Source organism: Crinia signifera, chromosome 1 (genome assembly GCF_055691185.1).
Source record: "Crinia signifera chromosome 1, ASM5569118v1, whole genome shotgun sequence".
NCBI lineage: Eukaryota > Metazoa > Chordata > Amphibia > Anura > Myobatrachidae > Crinia > Crinia signifera.
This window is the reverse complement of record NC_139217.1, coordinates 375,522,370-375,543,657: the sequence shown is the minus strand read 5'-3', so window position 1 is coordinate 375,543,657 and position 21,288 is coordinate 375,522,370. Positions and strand designations below refer to the sequence as shown.

Genomic DNA, 21,288 nt, shown 5'->3' with positions numbered 1-21,288 from the left:
GTGTATACTGAGTCAGGATGGCACTACTGCAGCATGTGTACATGGCACAGTAACTGGCTGAGCTGATCTCTCGGCACTGTTAGCAGCAAGCATCAGAGCATGTTTCAATGGTGCAGATGTATTATAGCGGCGTTTAGCGCACCACTATATTACTTCCTGCTTTGCCTCATTAACAAGGTGAAGCAGGAAGAGACACCCACAAGATGACATCTTGTCAGCCTAAGCGGGGGAGTGTAAACTCCCCCCTCTGGCGATGTCCCCTCCTGGAGACAGAACGTCAGTTCAGACTGAAGCGCTGTCCCTGTCTGTCCAGCTGGCTCACTGGGCATGAGTGAGATCTCGCTATTATCACGAGATCTCGAGCCCAACCCAGAGCCAGCAGCAGGGCTAGCGTTGCCCCTGCAGTGGGGATAGGGCAACGCTAGCCCTGGGCAGGTGAAGCAGCTGGTGCTGTTAACAGGCAATGTATGCCTAGGAGGCTGGTCATACATCGCCTGTGCTGCTAATTGCTGGGGAATTGCAGGGGACAGCCCCGCTGAGCGTTGCTCTGTGGGCTGTCCCTAGCACATGATAAGTGCACTATTAATATATATGCACCTAACGCTAGCTGATACATCTACCCCAGTGTTTTCTTTAACTCATGATCAATCAGAGGTTGGTGAAGGTAGCCATACAGTGCAATACTTCATCACTCCCCACACTGAGCTCACTTCCTACAGAGCTGCCCAGTAGTTTACATTTTTTTTAAATGTCTTAAGGCCTGTGGTGAAGGTCTTGTGTGTGTGTGGTGGGCTGCACTGGTGTAATATCTGTGCCATCTTTTAACTAAACCCTATACTCCATTGCAACTTGTATTCACACAGCGAGCACATTAATTAAAAAGGCAGGATTTCCATCTAATGGGATGGCGTCTACCTGAACGATGGCTGCTGCAAATTTGTGGCTGTGCAATCAGGTCTGAATAACCCCCACAGTGTGAAAAAAATGTATCAACTGCATCCATCTATGCCACTGCTATATGCAGTATAAAACAAATATTTATATCCTGTGATCTGTGGTGGGTTTTGCTGGGGCAGGACAAACCTGACCAGCAAAACCCACCACTCAAGGGGTTAAGGAGCACTTTTTATGGAAATATGCATGCCGGTCGCCTGGTGCTAAGAATGCCAGCCAGCACCCGAAACAGCTGCCTAAAGTGGTCTGCTCCCTGTTTCAGCACTTTGCCATTTACTGGCTGAACAGAGGTTTATATGCCAGGTATATGGGTCGTCACTTGTCTTATTTAACGGACATTTCGGTTAGGAGTAATAACCTCCTGCTTCCGCTGTTCACTAATATGACATGTAAGCCATTTTAGGTACTTTATATCAATCCCAGAGATAAGGTCACTTTAATCATTTGAGTGCCAAGTGAATTTGTCAAAATTGGTGAGAAAATTGGCAAGCAAACATTTGTATTCATCATAATGGCCTGTAATGTTTTACTTTATATAGAAAATCTAATCTTTTTTTTTTTACACAACATTTTTTTGTTTGAATTTATATAACAAATGTGAGCCACGCTGGCATTTTCAGCAGGTATTTTGCACGTCCCCACAGAGATGTTGGCACTCAAAGGGTTACAGTATTTAAAACTGGCTTTAGCTGCTTTGTGCCTTCCATCTGCAATGTGCACAGCTGCCTGCAGAGCTATGTACTGCTCTTCTGTCTCTCAATAGGCCACAGACAAAATGATGAGGCAGAGTACTAAGGTAAAGCGTCTTGTAAACAGGAAGCAAATTCCCCAGGAGACAATTGTAAAATCATTTCCGTCATTTCCTTCTGCAAAACTAGTCAGGGCCAGATTAAGGTTTGTGGGGGATGCTACCAATAAAATTGTTATAAAGAGATAGGCATACTGTACAAAAAAGGGGCGATGACCTCAGGTGCTACAGTAGGTAGTTTCCGGAATGAATAATGACATTTAAAAAAATAAAAACATATTAGTCTAACAATACATAAACATGAATAAAACACCTTAATAGCTAATGGCTGGGATCTATCATAGCTCATATCAATGGCATAAGTATGCATTTAGCATTTCTAGCACATAGGCATATAACAATAAATATAAATGTAGTCCAAGCCAGATTGTACCCTGTTAGTTGTTTTGGTGCCGATGGAAATATCATGCTAATCGGATACCCAAAGATGATTAAAGGCAAGGGCGTAACTACCATAGCTGCTATGGGGCCCAGACCTGAAGGGGGCCCATCTTTGCTGTGTAAGTAATATGTTTTAAAGTTGCTAAAATAGTAAGCCCTTACAAAGTTTTGCTATGGGGCCTACCAATCTGTAGGTACGCCTCTGATAAAAGGTATCAGGAAGTGTAGTTGCAACACATGATATTGATGCATTAGTTCTGTCTTTAAGCTCTTTTTCAATAGCTCCAAACAGTTTGAATAAAGTGCCCAGACAGCTCAAACATGCATCCATAGTTGGACTACATGCCTACAAGTTCGTATCTTTTCAAGCATCTGCATGGTCACCGCCCAGATAACATTCATGTCACAGAAGGCTGCATCCATTTGAGATATAGCGCACAATGAGCTACTGGTTACGTATGACACAAGTGCAGTCTAAAGAAAGTCAGGCGATGCATCCACTTCAGCACAACAAAGAATGGTCTCAATTGAGTATCTGGAGATGTAAGAACTGGAAACAGTACCTAACATAAAGGGTCGGACTGGCCCGGCGGGCAGTGGCGGATCTAGACTTCTCTTCTAGGGGGGGCGGTTTACTGTTTAAACTTGACCCTCCCCCTCCAGTCCTGGCTCCTCTCCTTCCTATTCCTGACTCCTCCCATCATAAGAATGCAAATACCCCCCCCCCCCCCCAAATATTAATAATAATTTAAACAGAAAAAAACCCAATAAGGGTGACATTCTATGGGCTGAGAGTTGTGTTTTTTGGCTAATTTTACTCCAAGAAACGGCTAATTCGCATTTTTCCGTGAAATCGCATATTTAGTCTGATGCGAAAAGGTTCCTAAATCGCATATTTTGTGCGATAAGTCATGCGTACTGAAAGTGCGGGAAAAATTTGCACTTTTATCGCATCCAGATGTTTTCATATAGAAAAGTATACAATTCGCTTATTTAATGGAATGGGATTTCGCAAATCACACTTTTAAGGTGTCTAATAAAATCGCCATTTTTTCAGACCAGGTTCTGTTGGGCGATTTGGCCCAGAACTCAATTTGGTCAAGTGCACACATGGTTAATGTCATCACAGGTGTCCTTAATTTCACTCACAAACACTCCTACATATACCCCCACATCATTAAGGACACCTGTGAGGGTTTGAGACATGGAGATTGTGCAGAGTGGATTTGAGTTGCTCATTTTGGATTTGGCCCATTTGGAGGAGCTGGGCAGGAGGGAGGAAGCTGCGCACCAGAACCAGGTACCACCCCAAATAGTGCGTACCCCACGTATGTATCGTGCTAGGCTGTACCTGGACTCCCTCTCGGATCAACAGGTTGTGGGGATGTTTAGGCTAAACCGCAATAACTTGTTGAACTTATATGAGCAGGTGAGAGATGATTTGGACCCTTTTGGGGGGGCAACTATGCAGTATCTGGGCTGCAGAAATTAATGTGTACCCTCTACTATTTGGCCACTAGCTCCACTCAGTCCGTGACCTCATGGTCCTTGGGGGTATCACAAGCCACTTTCTCAAAGCATTTTACTCAAGTGTTACTTGCTTTAAAGAAGTTGTGGCGGACATACATCAGATTCCCCAGTTCAGAGTCAGAGTGGCAGGACCACAAGGTTGCTTTCTATAGACTCTCAGCATTCCCTCACGTGCTGCGAGCTATAGACTGCACACACATTGGGATTAGGGCACCGCAAGTGCGGGGCCACGTCTATGCCTATAGGCGTGGGCGGCACTCCCTGAACGTGCAGGTTGTATGTGATGCTCATCTCAAAATCCTAAGTGTGGTTGCAGGCTTCCCTGGGAACTGCCTATATTCTGAGACACTCCGGCCTCTGGAACCGATTTACCCAACAACAAATGCCAGAGGGCTGGCTACTTGGTAAGTACATTTTTACATATTACCCTCTCTATTCGTATTTGTACCTGCTGAAATGTGTGTGTGTGTTTAAATTTTCACCAGCCTACTACTCTTGTCCAAGTAAATACTATTTGCCCACTGCACATACCTTACCATATAAGGCAATAACTTCCTTTCTTTGGTTTAGGTGACTCAGGATATGGGTGTCTTTCCTGGCTCATGACACCTTTGCGCACCCCCGATGGCCCTGCACAGCACCGGTATAATGAAGCCCATATTGCAACCCGCAATGTGGTGGAGCGTACGTTTGGAGTGTTGAAAAGTAGATTCCGGTGTTTGGACCGGTCATCTGGTTTGCTGCTTTACCACCCTGCAAAAGTAGTGATGATCGTCCAGGCTTGCTGCATGTTACACAACATAGCCCTATACCAACCAGCCTATGTGGAGGAGGATCATGCAGCAGTCGTGCAGGAAGCCCAACCTACCACACCTCGGGTAGTGAGGGGTACGCAGAGGGGGAATCTGGTGCGTACAGACATTATCAGGCACTACTTTTCTGGTAAGCACATGTGCCCTCTATTCCTACATGTACCTTTGCTGGAAGTGAACTCAGCTACATTACATTTATCACTAACATTTTTTTGCCCCTCACCTGTTGTTGTGGAACTACATGGGCCAGCATGCCCTGACACACTGTAAGCATGACAGCTCAAAACATGACTGCCACAGCTTGCTGAAATATGTAGTTCCACAACCTCGGACGGGCCAGATTTGAGACAACAGCATCTTCCACCAATACCTTGCCCATATATCATTACATTATGGAACAGATCACACAACAAATGTTTGAAGAATAACTCGCAGACAAAATGGTATGCGTTGTGACATTTTTACTACAGTATATTATGTCATACATACAGTCGCAAACAATAGAAATGTGTATTAATGTAACAAAAATTCAAGCATAGTACATGCATTATCAATTTATTTTATGTTAAATAATTATTTTTTCCCTCCATCAGGCCGCGCACTACCACCTCTTGACCCTGCGCACACGCCACCCCGGGTCCTAATACTCCGATGGGGTGGGGAAGTTGGTGAGCCACTTACTGGTGTGCTAGATACACTACTAATTGTAGATGTAGTTGCACCTATGACACCTGACACCTCCATTTGATGGATTTGTGCCTGCATAACGATCAACGCATTGGTCTGCATTAGTCATTAGTCATTGGCAGTACACGATTGACTAATTGAATGAATACTTTGTGCAAGGCTGCCAATATGGATATTCTGCTCCCTTACAGCAGAACTAAGTTCAGCAAGACGGGTGTCTATGCTATTTGCCATACGCACCTGAGTGCCGACACCAACCCGTACACTCCTAGACAATTTTCTCAACTGTAGAAAGGTGTCACGCATGTACCCCTTAATGTTGCCCATTTCCAGACTTTGGGAGGCCATAATTTCTAGTTGTTTGTCCTTGAAATGTACCAAGGAGGTAGCTACTTGGGCAGCAGAAGCAGCTGTAGGGGGAGTATTTCTGGGTGGGGGTGGGTTTGGAGTCACCCCACTTGGTGGAAGATCACTCTGTGATGATGTGTTTATTTCCTCCTCAGCCGCATATGTGTCCACTGGTTCCAGAATTATCTCTATGTCATCCACCGGCATATCAGAGGATTCTGTGGATTGTTGTCCTAGTTGTACAGTACCTGTGGATACAGAGGAAGAGGTAAGTACAGATGCATATATTGTCCTTTCTGTCGTCAGTACTGTTTTGGAAAGGGTCTGAGATGGTAGACGCCCATACCTAGGGGTACTATGTACTTACAAATGGACCCCGATCCTGCATGAAACATTGACAATAATCTTCATTGACATGGCTAGGCCACATTACATTCATGTCCGTTGCAATGTAGCAGCATTATTATTTGATGTGACATGTGTGTGTGTACTGTATGTGTAATGGCCTGTGGTTTGAAAATTTACCTGCTTCCACAGATGCGGCACCATCGGAGCTTCTTTTCTTGGATGTTTGTGAAAGTAAAGATCGGCAGACTTTATGTACCGAGCAATGGAGATGCTTTTGTGCAAAATAATCAAATAAATTACAATAATGGACAAATTTACCTTTGGTTTAGGGCTATATTATTGACTATTCATATTTTTACATTAATGTTTTGCACCTGTAATCAGGCAAAAAATTAAAACACTGCTTGACACATTACAACTGTTGGCAAATCTGTGGTATGTAGGCGTGACTGCTAAACCACCAGTACACCAATGTGTTTGGGCCACATACATATGAAGCTGCTAGAAAAAATGTTACCAGCATTCTGATCATTTTTAAAGTAGGTGTAAACTATTGCCATTGACAGACCTTGCTGGGCTATGTAGTTCCACAGCACCACATTAATTAGTATAACAATACAAAATAACATTGCAGTTTAAATACATTGGCATGTATGTTTCATATTGCATGTGGTGACACTTACCAGCTCGGGGTGGGCTTGCCGGCCTATCGGTATCCGCAATGTGCTTCCCAGGCAGGACCTCAGGGGGGATAATTCTTTGAAACTTCACCTCATATGATGTGTAGGATATTGTGGTGGGGCTTCCTCCGCCAGTCTTGGTGGCCTCCTCCATCTCCATGGCCATTTTCTTTTTCAGCTGCCGCTTGATGTTGTTAAACCGCTTTTTAATGTTTTTGATTAGCCTCTTGCGGTGACTGACAGCGTTGACCGCCTGGGTGATGTCCTTCCACATACCACGTTTACGATGTGAGGTGGTATTGTGCTTTTTTTCCCCCAGTAAGCGGTCATACAGGGGTATGATGGCCCAGGCAAGCGCCACATTCTCCTCATAACTGAATCGGACCTTTCTCCCACTTTTGGTGCGGCCAGCTTCACCCTCCTCCTCATCCTCTATCTTCCACATGCATGACAAAATCCTCCTCCATGTCAGTGTCTTCCTCCTCACCTCCATCTTCCTCCATCTTGGACATGTGGCCCTCCTGCAGCTGCTGTGGGGTATGGGCAAGGTCCTGGCTACAGGATGGGGATGCCAGCGGATCCTCCACCTCCTCCTGCTGGGCCTGGTCCGCCAGGGCCTGGTCTGGGGCTGCCCTTGCAGTGGCCATGGTGGCTGCCACACTGCTGCCACTCCCTGTAATGGAGATCGACCTCACCAGTCCTCTGCTGCCTCTCCCACTGGCTCCTCTTGCCTGGCTGCTGCCACTGCTCCCTCTGACACTGGCCCCTCTTCCTCTGGTCACACCGCCATTGCTCCCTCTGCCACTGCTCCCTCTGCCACTCCTCACTCTGCCACCAACACCTCTTCCTCTTCTCACACTGCCACTGCTCCTCTCCATGCTCCTTACCAAGCGTAGTGAGGCACCGAGACCCAAGCATGGCGAGCAAATCAACCCATGCGATGGTGCACGTTACACTAATTGGGAATCCATGCCGACAGTTGACAACAAAATATTTGAAAGCTCACATTTTTATGCGTTTACCGTTTTCATTTCAACATTTTTACACTATCTTCCTTTTCCATGTCAACCTTTCCTATGTCAAACTTCGGTCCCTGAGGACTGTTTGACCCTGTCGCCCTTTAGGGGTAGACCTATCTATCTAGACACTGTCTATCTAATAATCCAATACCCTTTTGGCACACCTACAATAGTTACGGAAATGGATGACCCAAGTACTGAGAGCTACGGAGTAGTTACGGAAATGGATGACCCAAGTACTTCGGGAGTTCAGATAGATGGAATTACTATCATAACACTTATTCCAGTAGCTAAAAGCTGGTTGGGCTCAGTTCCTCCTTCACATCACCTACTATCAACATTCACATCACAGCATGTGCCTTGGCATGCAGCAGGGCCCACCAGGGCTGCAACACCCCCACCCACTCCAGTACCCCCACCCCCCACACCCAATCCATACCAATCCCCCCACCATTCACCATACTGCCCACATCCTCCCCAAGCCACATCCCTCCTCGCTAGTGATAAGGAGGTGTGGTCTCATGGAAAGGAGGCGTGGCATCACAAAAAAGGAGGCATTACACATTATGGAACACTCCGTAATGCCCATTACACATTATGGAACAAAACATTATGCCCATTACACATTGCCAGATACGTATGCCCCACAGTGCCAGATACATATGCCCCACAGTGCCAGGTACATATTATACCCCACAGTGCCAGATACATATGCCCACCAGTGCCAGAAACATGCCCACAGTGCCAGGTACATATTATGCCCCCCAGCGCCAGATATATATGCCCCCCAGTTCCAGATACATATGCTCCACAGTGCCAGATATATATGCCCACAGTGCCAGATACATATTATGCCCCACAGTGCCAGTACATATGCCCCCCAGCGCCAGATACATATACACGAGGGAGGTAGGGGCAGGAGGCAGGACAAGACAAAACAAGAGCAGGCCACTTACTTGCACTGTGGCGCAGCAGGCAGGAGCAGACGGATCCCACCAGGTCCACATGTGATGCTCTGTCAGGCTCTCCCGCCCGCTTCTGCCTCCCCAGTTACCTTCTCCCACCAACAGCCGGCCCCTCAGCTCCCCCGTACCAGAGCTGCTCACACTGGAAGGATGTCGGCACCGGCGGCTCACGCACTGTTGCGTCATGACTCTGTGGCGTCATGACGTCAATATGCAATTGACGCGCTGCGCCGCACAGCAGAGCTGAGTATGTGCAAATCAGGCTGCACAAATTCGGCCCAAAAGGCCATCGGCCCTTCTGGCATTTGAACGTTCTGCGCTGCATACATTGCAAAAGGTAAGAGCGGAGCAAACTCTCTTTCAGTATTTTACGTATTTACATGATACTGAAAAGCAGAAAGGCTCCATGGTGAGAGAAATTGCACATCTTTTATTTTCTCTCAATAATACAATTACTAGGATTAAAGGGTATAAACTTGTCTGCTCACCTCCTTTTCCCCAGAGAAATTGTACTGTTGGGGATGTAACATTTCCGCTGCTGATCTTACTTGCAACAGTATCAACTTTGCCTAATAAATTTACAAAGACTCCATCTCACTTTGTTATATAATTTGGCAACAGTAGCAACAGTGACAGAATACTACAAACTTCACAAGTTCAGCTGGCAGAGTGTATGTGATCTAGACCTATTTTTTGCATCATTTAAGATAGAAAGAAAGGGAGGTCTTTTTGGGATCAAAAGCCCAAAAATGTACCCCTGATATTGGAATTATTATTATTATTATAATTTTATTTATAAGGCGCCACAAGTGTTTCGCAGCGCCGTACAAAGGAACAATACAGGGAGACAAAACTTGGCATAACATTGAATAAATAACAAAAATACAGTACAAATAAAGAGCACCACAGTTCAATACACATTACAGCTTAAATGTAAGTAGTGAGGACCCAATCAACATACAACTAGAGGCTTGAGGCCAATGATGGAGATGAGTATGAAGATGGTCACTGAGTGTTGGGTAAAGGAGAGCTGTGAGTGAAATGTGAAGAGAAGTGGGCTTTGACAACAGGAGGGAAGAGGGCCCTACTCGGAGGAGCTTACAATCTAGTAGGGGTTTATCTATATTTGTTACCTCTGAGTAATATTTTCGCTAACTGGATGTACAAACCATGATATCTGGGAACTCAAAGGGGAGATTGTACCAACCCTTTGTTAGATATTTGTGCTAAAAATTGGAGTATCCATACTAGGTATTTGTATGTATATGTATGTATATGTTCTTTTTGAACAACAAAGCACACACTTTTGGTGTATTTTTCTACAATAAGCACAACTCGTTTTAAGGCATATCAAATAAAAGTTAATGGGACTCTTTACCTAGAAGGGCGCCCGCGATTGAAATCGCAGGCGTCGGGGGTAAAAAATCGCGGCCATCGCGGGCATCGCGGGTAAATCGCGGGTACATTAAAAACGGGTGCCCGCGATGACCGCGATTTTCCCATAGGGATCAATGTTAAAAACGGTGATTGACCGCGATTTTAATGTTAAATGCCTCAATGCCCGCGATTTGGCCATAGGAATCAATGTTAAATGGGCCACAGAGCCCAAATAGTCACCGTGAACTCTGAAATGGCCCCCACAATTGTTAACGCCACCCCACGATCAACGTCAACCCGAAGCGTGGCGAGCGCAGCGAGCCCGCGAGGGGCGGCGGTACGCGTCCTCCGACCTTTTCATGCCCTACTATCCACGTCGGCGTGGAGTTGAGAATAGAATAGTGTGGCGAGCGCAGCGAGCCCCGCGAGGGGACGCGGATACCTTCACAGCTAAACGCGTCCCCTCGCGGGCTTCACAGGTGTCCGCTTTTCGCCACGGACACCTGTGAAGCCCGCGAGGGGACGCGTATAACTGTGAAGGTATCCGCGTCCCCTCGCGGGGCTCGCCACGCTTCAGGCCTCGGTGGCTCGCTGCGCTCGCCACACTATTCTATTCTCAACTCCACGCCGACGTGGATAGTAGGGCATGAAAAGGTCGGAGGACGCGTACCGCCGCCCCTCGCGGGCTCGCTGCGCTCGCCACGCTTCGGGTTGACGTTGATCGTGGGGTGGCGTTAACAATTGTGGGGGCCATTTCAGAGTTCACGGTGACTATTAGGGCTCTGTGGCCCATTTAACATTGTTTCCTATGTAAAAATCGCGGGCATTGAGGCATTGAACACTAAAATCGGGTCCAATCTCATTTTTAACATTGGTCCCTATGGGAAATCGCGGCCATCGCGTCGCACCCGATTTTTAGTGCATCCGATGGTCGCGATGGTCGCGATGGGCGCCCTTCTAGGTAAAGAGTACCAAGTTAATTTTTAACAAATACAATTAACACTAATTACACAATAAAAAGTGCCCTGGAAAAGACTAAGGGGCGCATTTATCATTGGAATGCGATGCCGGGGCGGTGACATCGCATTGCGGTACCCTGCAATACCACCGGGATGTATCATCTGGAAGGCGCAGGGACAGGGCTCCGAAAGGAGCCCGTCCCTGCAATGCCTGAAGCCGGAAGCCAGGAGGTCAGCGCATGCGCGGTTATGCGCTGACCCCTCTTACCATAGGCTACAATGGGCTATCGCCATCCCAGAATGGCGATAGCCCAGGGCTGCGATGCTGGGCTGCCCGATGTTGATACATCGGGCAGCTTCGCATCCCCCATAGAAACCTATGGGGGATGCAGCCGGCGGCGCTGCAGGGGGGATCGCAGCAGGGAGATCCCTGCTGCGGTCCCCCTTTGATACATTTAGGTGAAACTTAATATTTGCGGTTAACCCCCGAAAATGGATGTTTTCAGGGTTTTAGCCGCAAATATTAGTTGATAAATGGGCCCCATAGTCAGTCTTTTTCTCCTGTACCCCTGTGCAGGAACCACCCATAATTGAGTTTTCCTTAACTTGTTCCGGGAGCACCACCAAACCTGCGATTGACACTACTAAGGCCCACAATGCATGTTATGTTGGTTTCTATGAAATGATCTGAGACTAATTTAATGATTACGTGCGGACTCACACAAATCCAGTTTATTTGCCAGAAGTGCCAGATGGCCAGTCCGGCCCTGCTTTCCTGTCTCCATGGCACATGTACTGTCCTCTCTGGCCTGTAGTCCACACCCACCATTATCTTCCTTGCACACAGGTTCAATGAAACCCCTCCAATTACACGACTCAATTGCTCAACACATTTCAGTTATCATGTTTTTTTCAAATCCACACATAAACATACATTGAAGTCCGGGTCAGACAAGGACTGTGGGGTATCCTCCTCCAGGAGCACTGGGGCCCTTTGTTTACAAAGTGTGGCCATGTAGCAGCCCTTGACTCAAACCCACACCTAACACCAGTTACAGTGTGGCAGAGTTTGTGTAGGGAAAAAATGGCTAGGCCAAAGAATGTAATGAGCCATCCACTGCATAGGTTACTCCTGATGTTTGTTCTGGTTCCCCCAGCACAAAGCTAGGGCATCTTGGCCACCGTACATCCTGGTAAAAAGCCAAAGAGCATCTTATTTCAAGTCAGGTCATCTGTGTGTGAGTTCATCATCCTAGTTTGTGACATCTTCACAGTAGGTCCCTCTTCATTTGTGGTCTGAAATGAGTGTTGTGTTGATATTTTAAATAATGCATCTTTATTATTATGATTATTGTTATTGTTAATGTTCACATGTGTTTTTATTGAGGGACAATAATTCTAAACCACATTTTCCATCCCAACAGCATCCCCACACCTGCACACACAGCAGGCGGTCCGGAGGTTTTTTTTTTGTAATATTAATAAAAATTGTTACCAGTTGGAAGTTGTTTGTGTTTTTTTGCAATGTTGCACAATTTTGTAGGGACTTTGAATATAGGTAGATGTACACATGTACAATAGTACATATATAGTGTAGGACAAGTTGGTGTGTGTGTGCTTTTTTTTTTTTTTAAGATAAACGGAACAGATACAAAATGGTTGCATGTGTGTTATTGTTGTTGAGAGAATGACAACATATTATTTAGAATAGGGTGTTATGTACACCAATAGGACCATAATGGTTGATGGGTACATGTGTACAATTACTCACAACATACAGGAGTCCCCCCCCAAAAAAACAACATATGCAAACATTGATAAACAACATTATGATGATAGCCTATGCTGTAGTAGCTAAAATCTAAAGTACTCACATGTAGTGGGAGAAATGTAGTTTAACAATCAGGAATCAAATACATATTTTAGGCTTATGAACATAGATTGGGAGTAAGTGAGGAAAGTGCTGCATTAGGAACACAAGAAATAAGCATGTAATGAGGCTTAAATCGTAGTTTAATTATGGTAGATACATTTGTTACTTTAAAGCATAAAAAAAACCCCACTTAGGATAATTGGTAAATAGTTTCAAGGTAACTTCTGAGTGAATAAATGTTGTGCTGTATAAACAGCAGCAGTGGCTGCTCGGACGTACCCTTATACTTACGCTTTTAAAAGCACGCTCAGTCTCCGAGCAAAAATGATGAGATCCGTCTGAGCACGGTAGCGTACGTGCATTTGCACGCCACTCCCCTTTGCTTGTTCGACTGACCGAACGTGTGCGGTTGTTTTGTGGGCGTGCTTTCGCTCACTGACCAAATGAGCGAGCTGTACGCATGGATACGTGCGATTGTGTATCCGTCCGACTCAACCAGAATAAGGCCCATAGACAGGATGGTGCTGCAATTATGATGTTACCAATTCTGTAGAATATACGGCTTGGTCCAACTTTTTTTATGCTTTTTAGGAACAAAGCTGTAGTACCAGGTAGATCGCACAGAAGATTTCTCAGGTGTAGCCGAAATATAACAACATAGTTTAAGGATCAAGTTCCAATATGATCTTCACAAGACTTGCCCCAACATAATATATTCCAAATGTCCCAGTGGGGGGATATCTGTGAGGAATGGTAGGTGGGTGGCGGAGTGGGCAGGGTAGCCTGTGGAGGACAAGTGATCAAGGGTGTGAGGTTTGTCTCCACGGTGAGATGCTCTATACAGCTTATCTGATGATAGTCTTTTGAATGCATCATCTGATTTTCTGGCACTTCACGTAGTGTACCGTTGACATATGAGGTAGATAGGAAAATGTGGCCTACTTTAATGGAGATGGTGCTGTGTTATGGCAGGACGACAGCATTAGATAAGCTTAACACTCCACACAGTGGGTGAGATTTAATAGGATGAGAGATTCAGAAAGTTAGAGATTTGGGAAGAAATCTCCAGGTTTTTTTTAAAGCGGCAATCATTTACACTGCAAAATCAAACTAATGTTGCAGTGTAAAATGATTGCCGCTTTAAAAAATCTTCCCAAATCTCTCACTTTCTGAATCTCTCATCTTATTAAATCTCACCCACTATGTTCCCTCTCTTTTCTACTACCCTACCTCTCCTATAAAGTACTAATGAAAATGATAAATACTGTTAAGTATCCACATATGGCAGGGGTAGCCAACTCCAGTCCTCAAGAGCTACCAACAGTTAATGTTTTCCAGGTCTCACAGAATTACAAGTGACGTAATTAGCTCCACCTGTGAATCTTGTAATGTGTCTGTCAGTAATGAGTGCACCTGTGAGGTGAGCAGGAAAACGTGAACTGTTGGTAGCGCTCGAGGACTGGAGTTGGCTACCACTGATTTATGGGAATGGACTCTGGTGTATCATGCAGATCCTCTGCCTGTTCACTGCACACTTCAGTCTCTGCAATAAGCACAAGTTATTGATTGACTGTGAAGAGCAATTAATTAATTAATTAGTAGTACAAGATATTTGGTTGATCTATGTTGTCAGTGCCAGTTCCAGTTCCAAACCTCTGGAAATTCTTAAATGTGTTACGTTCCTTTAAAAAAAAAAAAAAATTCTCATGTTCTGAATTTTCTTCCGGCACCATTCAACGTAAGTTACGGCATGTAAGGCGGACGAGCTCCTCCAATGCTGTCATCCGCTTTTTTGTTGGCATAGTCCCTGGACTTAACCCTCCACAAACATTCATTATCTTTGTATATGTCAATAAATCCTTGAGTAAATTCTCTCTCTCTGTATAGAATGACATTTCTAAAATAGTAAAAAAAAAAAAGACAATTTTTGTGCAACGCAGTACAAAACCCTTTCAAATATTCTGGACATAAAAACATGGGGACATGCATATAATAAACAAACATTTATAATACTTAAAAAATGTACCCCCCCCCCCAACAGCGGGGGTGGCCATTGTATATTTAATTAAATGTTGTTGTGTTTTGCACATAATTAAAGTTTATTTTTTAATCAGTGTAAATTATTTCATAAGTATGTAATTGCCTATTTATAGAATCAATATAGGGACACAAAACTCTAATTGCACATATTAAGCACATGAAAACATGGGGACACTTGTTTACGATGCACATTCGCACGTACTCAGAGGACACTTTTGTATAATGCACATTTGCAGTATATTGATGGGCAAACTGTGTTGTGGACAGTGTATTGCTGGGCAGTGCCTTTGTGGGCAAACACTGGTGGTCAGTGCAATTAAACAGTTAAAAAGTCTTAGAAATGCCAGTCAAATGAGGCGGGTTGTACCATGCATTGATCGATGGATCGCATGTGCAAAAACCTACTCACGATCTGTACCCAATCATGTGTGCGGCATATATGATCTGAGGATCGATCTCTCGACCTGTGAGACCGTGCATCGTAACCGAAAACATCACGATATGCATAAAAAAAAGCACACAGTGCATTGCACGACCTGTTGAAATCGTGCATTCGGGCCCGAAATCGTTCTGATGTATGACAAGCTTAACTCATACCTAACCCATACTGACTAACCCTAACCAGCCCCGACATACTTGCGTTCAGGATGCCAACAAATTCCGATTTGAGCATTTTAAGCAGTGCTGGAGTTCCAGCACCAATTTCTTCACCAGTGTCAGGATTCTGGCATCAGTATTTTAACAACCAGCATCCAAAATGGTGACATGCTGAACCCTATTTAAGATGACAAGCATTAGGTTATCCACTGAAGGTCAACAGGGCTGAATCAACACATGAAATATGTTGACAGTCAAAAGGTCCCAATGAAGATAGTCAAAGATCAACTGCATCCTGGCCATAGCTTGCTGCCATCAGGCAGACGCTACAGGGCTATTCCCACCAGAAGCCTAAAAAGTTTCTTCCCTCAAGCGGTTCGCCTGTTGACACAAACTCATGAACTCCTCACTGTCTAGTCGCGCCATAACCCTTTGCACATAATCTAACACAGTGTCACCTCGGAATAACTTTCTGTATGACTGTACATGTTCCCCCACCTGGTTATATTGTTTATACTGTATGTTGTTTACTTGTTACCCACCTGGCTGCTGCACAGCAAACAAATTCCTAGTATATGCAAGTATACCTGGCCAATAAAACTGATTCTGATGAGTTGGTCACAGTTTTTTTGAGCCGACATAGGCTGAAATGCCCTACTATTGACTACGACGTGGTGGGAGAATAAAATAGTGTGCCCAGTGCAGCATGGCAAATGCAGCGAGCCATGCGAGAGGACGTGGTACACTTCATTGGTGTTCATGTTGACATCCGGCACAAAAAACAAGTTACAGCTGACAAAATGACAGCGCTAGATACCACAGTATGAGCTTGATGCTGCAGCAGGTGAACTTCCATCCCGGCAGGTATGAGCAGCACTCGTCAGTGAGTACAAAACACTGCCGGAGATCTGAGCAGCTCACGCCCATCTATCTACAAGTGCGGTATGTGGGATACTGTACTTACGATTTGCCCAATTTAAAGTTGTAGACACCATCGAATCATTCCCCCTCACTAGACACTTAGTGGTCTGATTACCGCACACCAGTGTTGACCTTCTATTTCATACTTGATAAAGAAACTTTTTAGTTTGAATTAATGCTGATCCGGTATCTATTTTTATACATGTGTATTTATTTAATTTCTGTGTTTATATTTTTTTGTGATATATATGTATGATGATTTTCTAAGGTGGCTGCCTTTAGGGCGGGATGTATTAATATAAATCGCCACCCGCCACGATACCAGCGCATATGTAATAACATATGCGGTTGGAATCCCGGTGCGGTAACGGAGACCCCCCGCGATAACTGTACTGTGGTGTGCGGGGGGTCTCCATCTCCTCCCTGACGCCTGAACTGCTTACAAGCCGGGGACAGCTAAGCAGGCTGCTCCCGGCGCCTCCTCCTCCCCCCTGCAGCCGGAAAGACGTCTGGCTGCGTTGCTAGGGGGAGGAAGGGCTTACCTTCCGAGATCCAGGAGGGCCAAGAAGGTAAGCCCAAGGGAGGGGGAAAGGGGGAGGGGGAAAGGGGGGGGGGGTCGGCGAGGCGGCAAAAAGAAGCCCATAGGCTTCTATAGGGTATCGCCAGGTAATAGTACATAGGAAAATGCAGTAAAACGGGGGTTTTACCGCATTTTTCCTTTAGTACATCCTGCCCCTATACTGTTATTTTAATAATTATTTATATTACAGTCCACTATGTGTACAATTCTGTTAAACCTAGCATTTGATGATAGATTAGAGCCTAAGTGCAGTGAGTGTTTTCTAATACTTTTGTTGACCTTCCAACCCTGTCGACCTATTTCAAGTGTCAACCTAAACTTGTGTTGACCAAATTAACCGAAACCAGCCACCTGCCTCCAATTCTGTATGAAGAAAGGGTTACACAAAGTAGTTGTTATCGGCAGCAGCCATCTCCGTGCTGCTCCCGCCCTCAGCCCCTGCAGCAACTCAGAGATCCGCAATACAGGACCGACAGTCTCCTCTCAGTCCGGGAGAAGTTTCATACCGGGGGAGGCTGAAATGTTTCCCTCCCCGTCCGGCCGGTGACAGCTGCCACACAGACACCGCAAGGCAGGCGCAAACTTGAACGGTCGCAGTCATAGCTGCACGGAGTCGGTCCGGCCCATTTGGACATTCACGCAAAACAGAAGCCACAACTCTTTCCTCATCACATGTCTGCAGCAGGGGGGAGGGCGGGCTGTGCTCTCTTCTTCCTGCCTCCCACCTCCTCTCCGGCCCCACAGGTGGGATGTGACCCGTGGACAGGAGGAACTCCAATGTTGCGATACAGTCTAGCTAGCACCAGCCTCCTCACCAAATAATAATACAGCTGACTCAGGATCGGGGAGGTACTACAACAGGGAACTACTTTGTTTGTGTGCTTCGCCTTCCTCTCAATTTGCATTCAGTAAACTTTTAGAATATCCATCCACCAGCTCTCTCTCAGTTTATACTAGTAGTGACTGTATGTAAACTTTGGGAGCCAGAGACCAGGAGAGAGAGAGAGAGAGAGGTGGAAGCGGCTTCTACCTCCCATTGTGCGTGTAGTAAGTATTATACAATGCAATGCGGGCTGCTATCAGTGTGTACACAGGGGATAAGCGCGGCAGGTACGGTGCAGAGTATACTGGTGTCATTTGCTGCTGTCGCTACGGCAACTACATGTGTGTCTGGGGAAGCAGGTAACTTATATTACTAATTATTATTGGGGAGGTGAGAGGCAGCCTGCCTGTGGCCAGGTGCTGCCCATGTGTGCGCTGTCTGTCCCTTGTGTGTCAGTGCTATACTGTATATTACGATGTGTGAGCTTGGGATGATTCATGGATGCAGATCTGGTACTATGTTCTTATTACCTGCCAGGTGCTGATGGTGCCATGTGTCTGTATTCTGCATAGCACATTGGTTTCCAAACTTTTTGAATCAAGGCATCCTAGAGTATCCACATTTTCTTCACGGCATACATAGGCCAAATGTTTGTTATACCCCTATCACCCAGAAAATTAAATTGCCGGGTAAAGTAGTTCCACCCAGGAATTTCATGAAATACACAGGTCATTTTTCTGTGTGAAAGGGTCAATCCGGATCTTAAACTCTGGGTCTCCGACCCTACAAATGACCACGGTCGGAGACCTAGAGTGTAAGATCCAGGTTGACCCTTTCACACAGGCGAAAAACCCATGTACTAGAGCAAATCTCCAGGTTTAAATTTTAGACCTGGAGATATGCTCTCCTGTGTGAAAGAGGTCTGACAGCGAGCGTCCAAATAACCCGGCACTTCAAAACTCGAGTAATTGTCAGGTTATTTGGCCGTCGCTGTGAGAAAGCAGCATGATTGAGAAATTTAGAAAAAATAATAATAAATTGAGTAAATTGTGTTTACCTTAAGGTTAGTTATCTGCAGAGGGACAGGATTAATTTCTGTTTGTCCACATGTTATTATTGGAAGCCACAAGTATTGTTTTTGCCTATTTCATTTTCATTTTGCCTATTTCATCTTGGACCACCAACCCATGGCCTCCTGCAAGTGCCCCGAGGCACCCCAGGGTGTCAAGGCACAACGTTTGGTAACCACTGGCATAGTATAAAAAATGTGTACATTACTCTGATGTCTCTGTACATAGTATAGATAATCCTCTGACGCATCTTTACATACTTTTTTTTTTGTCCAAATGGGACAATGATGTGCAATGTGAGATTATCAGCATGATTAGTAATGTTTTTCAAAAATGTCTATGTGTTAGTAGTCTTGTTATCTGCAAATTTTGGTCACACATGTTCCAGTTTAGACTGAGGCAGTTAAGGTGCCCATACACAGTGAGACCAGGGCCGCCGAGAGGGGGGGAGAGCAGGTGCTAATTTACCCAGGGCCAGGTTTGCTGGAGGGGCCCGCGGGGCCCTGGTCTGACTTCCCCCTCCCTTCCTCCTCCATCTCTCCCGGCGGCGGCAGCAGCAGCAGCAGCACACCTCTATAACATGTGCTGTGCTGACAGCAGGCTCAGCATGAGCATCTCACTGACAGCGTGAGAGCTCATGCTGAGCCTGCTGTCAGCACAGCACATGCTGTAGGTATATGCTGCTGCTGAAGAGGGGATGACAATAACACTCCCCCCTCTACTTTAAAGTGTGCTTTCAACCCCCTAAACATTTTGGGGGCCTGGCCTAATCTTGGTGGGTGGCATACCATACCGTGCTTGCATTGTATCTAGTACAAAAAGTATGCTGCTGTAACACATTGAATGCTTTTTGTACTAGACGCTATGCAATCTAGTACTAAAAGCACAGAGTTCATCGAATCATGTATGGGCAATTTTTATTCCAGTTGGAATATAATCACCTACAGGTGGCTCACCACATTATTCCAGTTATAGTTACCATTCTGTTTAAAAATAATCCAATTATTATTAGGGAAACATGGATTGAGGGCCATGAATTTTAATATAGAACTACTTGCCCAAGGTTGCTTGCTACTGGCATTTTGGTGTTTGACCAGTACTATTGAGCTCTTGCCAAAGGGTTTAATTATGTTGATTATATGGCAAATTGTTTTACAAATTCCACTGTTCTCTTAGTGTAAGCCTACTGAAGATACCGCAGTTTACTTATCCATTAGGTTTTTCCCTTGAATAGTCCCGATTTTATTTTGTGTATTACAAATAAGACATGCATTTTAATGAGACAATGGGAATCTGACTCCACGATTAGGCAAGATGGTGTAACGAAATCTAATTAACATTCTCCAATTATACCCGCTCCACTGGGACCACCAAGAACTAAAATTGCAGCTGCCTCCAATCAATGTGCTCTCTCCTCGCCCAATCTCCGGAGATCTTAGAGGATGAGAACAGCAGTGATATCACCCCCAGCCCCTGCTGTGCTCCATGCTACTGCAGTGGAGAGGAAGTGGTAGTGGAAGGGAAATGAGACCTCCAGGCTAAGTGCTGAGCAGGTCCGCATGAGCAGACACTATTAGGCAGAACAGACCGAGTCTCCGAATGCCTCTCTGCCATCTCATCTTGGATGTCTCCTCACAACCTCAATATTTCCAAAACTGAATTACTTATATTCCCACCAGCCAAAAACAGGTACCATCCTCAGATCTTCATCACTATTGACAATCTACCCTACCCCACAAGCTTGTTGCCTAGGGGTCATCCTTGACTCTGAACTGTCCTTTGTTCCTCACATTCAATCTGTCTCAAAATCATGTTACATGCATCTTAAAAACATATCCAAAATACGACCGTATCTCACACAAGACACTACTAAATCTCTTATCCATGCACTCATTGTGCAGTATTCAATGCCGGTGCGAGGGGGTTAAACTGCGAGGGTCGCAGAAAACCAGTGATCCTCGCAGTTTAACCCCCGCGCCGGCCGCTCGCACTATGCAACGTTCCGGGGGAATCCTCGCAGTCACAGAACTGCGAGGATTCCCCTAAACTGCGAGAGCCGCGGCTAGTGCAGCAAACTCGCTGTAATTAGCCTCGGCTCTCGCAGCTTTTGGAGGCACATTCGCAAATTCCCCCTCGCTCAAAAAACGGAGCGAGGGGGAATTTGCGAATGAGGGGGGGTCAGTTGAATACTGACAGGGTGAGCGGTGACTGCGAGCAAAAAGTCCTGCTCGCAGTCACCGCTCGCCCACGGCATTGAATATATGCCATTATATCCCGCATTGATTATTGCAATAGTCTCCTAACTGGTCTTCCCAAGAACAGACTCTCACCACTGCAATCCATTTTAAATGCAGCTGTGAGGCTGATCTTCCTAACTAGACGCTCATCTGCTGATCCGCTCTGCCAGTCCCTCCATTGGTTACCTGTATCTTATTCAATATATTCAATTATTCAATATAAAACACTACTTGCATATAAAGCTATTAACCATACTGCACCAGCTTATATCTCCTAAC

The 21,288-nt window shown here is 45.5% G+C and overlaps 1 protein-coding gene across 3 annotated transcripts in view; it reads left to right on the top strand.

Annotated features, from left to right (window-relative positions):
- Positions 1-17,616: 17,616 nt before the first annotated feature.
- The window catches only part of HVCN1 (hydrogen voltage gated channel 1), a 46,539-nt gene continuing 42,867 nt past the window's right edge, over positions 17,617-21,288 (top strand). Inside the window, exon 1 of one of the 3 annotated variants that reach the window (XM_083151400.1) lies at positions 17,617-17,728. The gene's annotated coding sequence lies outside the window, so the exon portion shown is untranslated. The other 2 variants (XM_083151399.1, XM_083151398.1) reach the window with 2 other exon arrangements.